Source organism: Miscanthus floridulus, chromosome 1 (assembly GCF_019320115.1).
Source record: "Miscanthus floridulus cultivar M001 chromosome 1, ASM1932011v1, whole genome shotgun sequence".
Lineage (NCBI taxonomy): Eukaryota > Viridiplantae > Streptophyta > Magnoliopsida > Poales > Poaceae > Miscanthus > Miscanthus floridulus.
This window is the reverse complement of record NC_089580.1, coordinates 102,257,063-102,263,983: the sequence shown is the minus strand read 5'-3', so window position 1 is coordinate 102,263,983 and position 6,921 is coordinate 102,257,063.

The window sequence follows — 6,921 nt, the reverse complement described above, 5'->3', positions numbered from 1 at the left end:
TGGCTACAGCCGGTGTGGACCAAAGAGGGATTTGAAATTGAATTTGAAACTTTGGCTTTAAGGAAATCTGCCGTGCAAATAGCATCAGACGAGGAAACATGCATCTCAGAACTGTCGTGAAGAACACGGCTGTGATCGAGACAAAAATCAAATTTGCGTCCAACAAAGGGGAGGGAGATCACTCCAATCTTAGGCTTTGAAGGTAGAGGAACAAGATGGGAGCCAAAACGTATTAGACTAGGAGGCTGAGCTATTTTTTCTGGTGTCATTTGCACCAATATTTTCGCAAAGGAAACACGCTTGTTATTTGCCTTTTTGTTCGATCTCTTTGTGCTCTTAGAAAGAACAGTGGACCATTCTTTTTCCTGTTCTTCTTCCTAGAGACATTTTTCATGTTCCTAGTTGGGCATACCATTATTCCAAAGATGAAAGTAGACGTCAAATTGGGAAGAGATCACACGACGAACGCGATACACGTGAAAACCAACTTGCTTGCAAGAGACAGAGAAACGAAAGTGGTTCGTGCTTAAGAATTGAACATGAAAACCAGCTGCATGACCACCCAAACATGATTGGAGGGCGAGGGAGACTGAATCCTCCGTCAACTGAAATAGGAAGCAGCAAAAAGTGACCAGCAGAAAAAGATACATCGAGCGAAGGGGAAGGATAGTGTACCAAGGTACCAAAATGGTGATCCACCTCTTCTTCAAAGGCTCGCCCATGGGAGAAATCTAGACGAGCGGTGAGGTCAGAGTAGGACCCCATGTTGATGATGGCATAGCAGATCAGCAGGGGTGGTGGTGGAGGTCGGCGGTGGACGCGATCTCACCGGTGGGGAGGTGGGGCGGCTGCCACAAATCTTCAAACAGCTTGCATGCAAGCATCATAGGATCCTCCTCTAGCTCCGATGAAATGTCGAGGAGCTAGTGCGGACTTTCACTGGGCAGTAGCATCACCCGATGGAGGCGGGCTCCATGGCCAGAGTAGCCGGCGGCGGCTTAGGCGATGGCCGTCGGGGTCTGGGTGACCACCGGTGCTAGGACAGATGTGTGCGGCGTATGTGCAAGTAGGTGAGGCATGGGTCGTGTGCGGTCAGCGGTGCACGGCCTTCACGTGTGGGTGAACGCATGGGCCGGCGATGGCGGACGTGCGCATGGGCGCGGGTCACGTGCAGTCGGTAGTGTGTGGCCTTCACGTGCGAGTGGACACGCGGGACGACCATGAGTCAAAAGCTCCCTTCCCCAGTAATCAGTCACCCAGAGTTGTGTTGGTGGCAAAATGGGAAAAAAGGAAGGGCGCACCATGCTAGGTGCGGATGTGCACGATTCTAGGCTCGAACTCATGCTAACGCCGTTTTGGGCAATGTTAGTGGAGGATTACTTGGAAACTCAACACCCCATGGTGCGTTTAGTACAAATCGGCAATTAAATGGTACCTGGGGCTCCTTTAACCCTCCCTTGGTCATCGCGCCAGAGCCTAAAACAACTCCAATAAATGGACGGAGGGAGTACTACTCTAGAGCTACGCTAAGCTAGAGAGCTTGGAAATGAATGGGGCACTTCTCCACCGAGCACCACTGCACCTTTGATAGTGTGCAGAGGCAGTGGTGGTACTTGTAGGCAGCCAGGGAGGTCAGTGGAGCTTCGAGCGGCGCCTAGGGACATCGGTCGGCCCTCTATTGCACCGCCTCTTGATCCTATGATGCTGGTTGGCTCCCAAAGGCGGTTGTGAAGTTGGCACATGTCAAAATTTGGCAGTTAAGGCGGTTTGAAGGTCGGTTGGAGGGCTCCAAATCCATGACATTGGGCCCATGGATCCAAGGCCACTCCATCCTAACCTTTGGTGTAAACCAACTTAAGATCAACACTTGAGAAGGCTTGGAGGACCTTTCCCATGGATCATTGATGTGGCAGGGGGCAGTTGGCCACCGGGCGGCGCCTAGGTGGCACCAGCTGATGTGGTATGTGGGCCCTTGGCCCCCCTGCCATGTCCACTTGCCTCCTATGTCCATGTTTTGCACCATTTTTGCTAAAAATTCCTGCATACAAATAATTCTACAACTACAAGTGGAAGTAGGTGAATTATAAACAAATTCAACACATGTGATGATGTTTTACCTTAATTTATCATGCTTTTGGGTGGAATTTTGATGGTCAAAATAGGTGTTAGTGACCGTCAACAAGCTCCCCCAAGCTACCCCTTTGCTCATCCCGAGCAAAGATGCGGGTTTAGCATGGTATAGGTGTTGGATCAGGAGTTGCTACTATGTAACACCCTGCAAAAACTTATATACAAACAAATATTATCTATTGAATTAAACATGTTAGCACATAGAAATCCATCATTAGTCTTATTAATGTGGGACTTATAGCTTTCACCTTGTCACAAGCAAGTGCAAGATTGTGTAGCTAGACAGATACTTTTTCCCTACTTTGGTTTAGTTCAAACTTCCTGGAGGTTTTCAATAGATTTCAAAAAGAAAACTTGCCTAAGTTCTTCAGATGGTACACTCCAGTCTCTCAATGGTGTTTGAAACCTTACCAAGGCCATGGATCTTAGCCTTAATATCTATCCTAAAGCTTATGTGGAGCTTAAGGTAGGGGATAAAAGCATAGTCTACTTGAATTGAATTTATTGCTAAGTCAAACACTTGGATCACAAGGAGGAACAAATCATACTAATTGATCAAGATGTGCATGTGTGTGGTATATTTGGTGGAAGTGATACTCCTTTGAGAAGTTTCCTTCCTCTAGCTTCTTTTTGAGAGGGCATGGCTAGTTTTCTTTTCCTCTCTCTCTCTTTTCGTAGCCCATGCCTCTTTTTTGATGAAAGATAGCTAGAGAGGTAACTTTGATTCTCATAGAGCAATAATGTATGGAAAGCATGTGGTTGTGTATCCCCAGTGTAGGAACAACATAATTATGTGGGTGTACGTGATCTTGATCAAAAAGCATGACAAGTTTCTCTACCTAGATCAACAAGGCTTGAAAAAGCTCAAAAAAACAAGCATCTTTTATAGCAGCTTTATCATGTGTGAATGAACATGTATTTGGTTCTAGTAGAAATTTATCAACATTGAGGAACTTCTAGCAAGAGAGTTTTAGCATTTTGCAAAACAAAACTCCAGGTTGTTTTTACTGTTCCTCAGATAGGTTAAAAGGTTTACTCTTGTCTTAACTACAACATATCTCACAAGAACTTAGATTTGGTTCTAGTATTTGTAACCCACAAAAGCATTCAACCTAAGATGAACTCTAAGTTGTCATGCTCAAAACTTAAGAAGTGTCAGGTTGTATAAGAAGCTTTTTGCAAAGTATCACAAAGCAACTATTCATCATCTCTAGAATAATTTATCATCATTTATTAGAGCAGAGTTTCTTTTATGATAAATTTCAAGGCACTCCTCTGTACATTTTATTATCATAGATATTGGCATTATAAAACAAACTTGAATGCAAGGAGAGGGTTTAGGATTTTTCATACCTTAGCAGCGAGAGACATCTCCCCCAAGCTTGTCTTTTGCTTAGGTTGGAATCATCTTTAGGCGGCTCTTTGATTCTTTCTTTATTGACTAACTACTACTACATCTAGATTGATGCATAAATGACTAAACTTACTTTTATTACTACTAGATAACTTATTCATTATTATTAAATATTTTTTAGTTTATTTAAATGAAAACCCTATCCTATCATGCATAGCTACTAAGAACTTTATTTATTAACATAGTGTAGCTAAATGCCCTAACTAATCATGCAATGCAAAGCAAATTTTTATTTCAAATTTAAATATGAGATGCAACTACTAAAATGCGATAAATATGAAAGGAATAAAAAACTTACCTTTTAGCGGTCTCATGGTTATTCTTCCTTCAGTGGTGGTGTTTCCTCTTGTTCCACCTCGGATGCCTTGTTAGGATCAGGGGATGATGATGTTGAGGACGGATCTTTCTTTTTACGCCATTTCCTTTTGTTCTCCTTCTTCTTGACAAGCTTATTTAGTTCTTCAATCGGCTTTGGTTTCTTCATCTTGATCCTCTTCGTCGGATGCTTCTGCTTTTCCTATTTCTCATCAAAGAGGGTTTGTCCAAATGCAAAAGCAAATATTTCTTTTCTTCTAGCAAAGTGGAATTGGATTTGCCTAGAAGCCACATATATGTAAGCATTTGCAGTATGAAGGAAAAGGATGACCAAGGATTAAAGGTGTATCCTTGTTGTTGCCCATGTCTAAAATCATAAAATCTATAGGAACATAAGCACTACTTGCTTTGACTAACAAGTCAGTCGCTACTCCCTCGAGATAACGGGTAGATTGATCAGTTAGCTATAGGTAAACTGAGGTTGGAGCTAAGGTAGTGTAGAACAATCTATCATAAATTTCCTTAGACATAATGTTAACACTAGATCCTAGATCACAAATGGCCTTATGAAAAGTGTGGGTTCCTATGGAGCATGTAATCATGGGAGTTCTAGGATCACCTTTCTTAATGGTAAAAGGGAAATCTACTAAGTAGTAACCCAAAGAACTTAAAGCATAACCATACCTTGCTGTGACAAGATTGGTCGTCTCCTTGGTTCCTTTAGGTTTGCTAGGAATTCTATCTTTTTCATAGGATGGTATGGGAGCTGCTATTTGTGCTAATTGGGTTTCTATCATCTTATTGAAACTAAGTTGATTCTTTAAGATAGAAGAAAACTCATCCAATTTAGCATTATATTTTCCAACATCTTGTCATTGTTGACGAAGTTGAGATCTTCCTAGATCTTAGGACAGGCATTTCCTGAATGTCCAACATCTCCACAGACTTCACAAGTCATGTGGGAATCCATGGCTTTGAGTGTCTCTTGAGCACTCATCTTCTCATAATGTTCTACTCACTTTGTGAGTAGATCCATCTTAGTTGTGAAAGCTCTAGTTTGGTTTTGGTGAATTGATGAAACCCTAAGTGCTAACCTAGTTTATCAAAGTGATCATGAGATAGGTAGCACATTCCAAGTGGTGAAGCAAATGAAGATCATGACATGATGATGGTGATGACATGGTGATGATCAAGTGCTTGGACTTGAAAAGAAGAAAGAGAAAAACAAAAGGCTCAAGGCAAAGGTATAAGTGGTAGGAGCCATTTTGTTTTGATGATCAAGACACTTAGCGAGTGTGATCACATATAGATTCGATAGCCATACTATTAAGAGGGGTGAAACTTGTATCAAAATACAGTTATTAAAGTGGCACTAGATGCTCTAAATCATTGCATATGCATTTAGGATCTAGTGAAGTGCTAACACCCTTGAAAATGTTTGTGAAAATATGCTAACACACACGCACAAAGGTGATACACATTGTGTTTAGCACTTGGGAGCAAGGGTTCAAAACTTCACCAGCAGAGTGTCCGCCCATAGAGTGTGGACAGTCTGATGATGCCACCGGCACCCTATATAGAAAAGATAGGGTTTCACAGAGTGCACCGAACGCTGGACTCGGTAGCATCAGTGCGTCCAGTCAGTGGTAGCAAATGGCACGTGGGTAAGGTAAAAGTGACCAAACATGCAGGACCTATGTCTGGTCAATAATGATGTATGCTGACATAGTGCACTGAGATGATCCAAAGGGGATCGGATGTAGAGGCAAGTTTGGTCACCAGGGACAGGATGCGTTCGGTCGCTAAACAGAGGCTTGGGGAGCTCTCTAGAAATGATCGAACTCTAAGGCTCGTGCATCTGGTCACCTGTGATCGGACGTGTCCAGTCATGACTAGAACCTTACTGGAAGGGACCGGACACTAGGGTCCTATGTCCGGTCCTACACTATAGAGCGTTCGGTCACAACTTAAATATACTGATAACCATTGAGATCAGGTGATCAACTTTTGAAGTAGGGGACATGTGGTGAAAATCTAAGGACCGAACGCTGGGGTGTTGTGTCTGGTCAATTCAATCGGCATGTTCGGTTGCCCTGATTTTTTAGTGAACAGAGAGCCAACGGCTCTATTCGTGGGCTCTCTATTTAAGCCCTATGGCTGGCTCAAGCTCACTTTCTTGGCCATTTGTATTAACATAGCAACCTTGTGAGCTTATCCAAAGCCCTCCCACTCATCTCCATCATTGATTCATTATTTTTGTGAGATTGGGAGAGAATCCAAGTGCATTGCTTGAGTGATTGCATCTAGAGGCACTTGGTGTTTGTGTTTCACTGCTGGATTCGCTTATTGCTCTTGGTGGTTGCCACCACCTAGATGGCTTGGTGCAGTGGAGGAGAATTAGCATGAGTTGGTGATTGTTCATGGCCATCTCCAGTGATTGTGAGGGGACTTGTGCCTTCACCGGTGGAGAGCCAAAAGGTAACCCTAGTGGATTGCTCATGTCATTGAGTTACCTCACTTGTGGGTAGGTTCTTGCGGTGTCCAATTGTGTGGATGAGGTTTGTGAAACACCTTGTAGCCGCCGAACCACCAAGTGTTGGTTGACACAATGGGGATGTAGCGTGTTGGCAAGCATGTGAACCTTGTGAAAGGTCCTAATATGGCTAGAGGGGGGTGAATAGCCTATTTAAAAATCTACAAATCAACTAGAGCAATTTGATTAGTATGACAAATAGCGTAAGCAAACTTGCTCTAGCTCTACAAGGGTTGCAAGCCACCTATCCAACAATTCTAGTTGCAATGATTACTTAGGCACACAAACTTGCTATGTAATTACTCACTAAGAGCTCTCAACCTTGCTACTCTAAAGAGCTCAACTAGATGAATATAAATAATAAAGCAAGCTCTCAATTCTAATTAAACTAAAGAGCTTGTGTCAACTAGTTTGCAAGAATGTAAATAAGTGAGTAAGGTGATTATACCAACGTGTAGGGGATGAACCAATCACAAGATGAATATATAGCCAATCACCGGGAGAATGCCAAAGACAAGAGACAATCGAT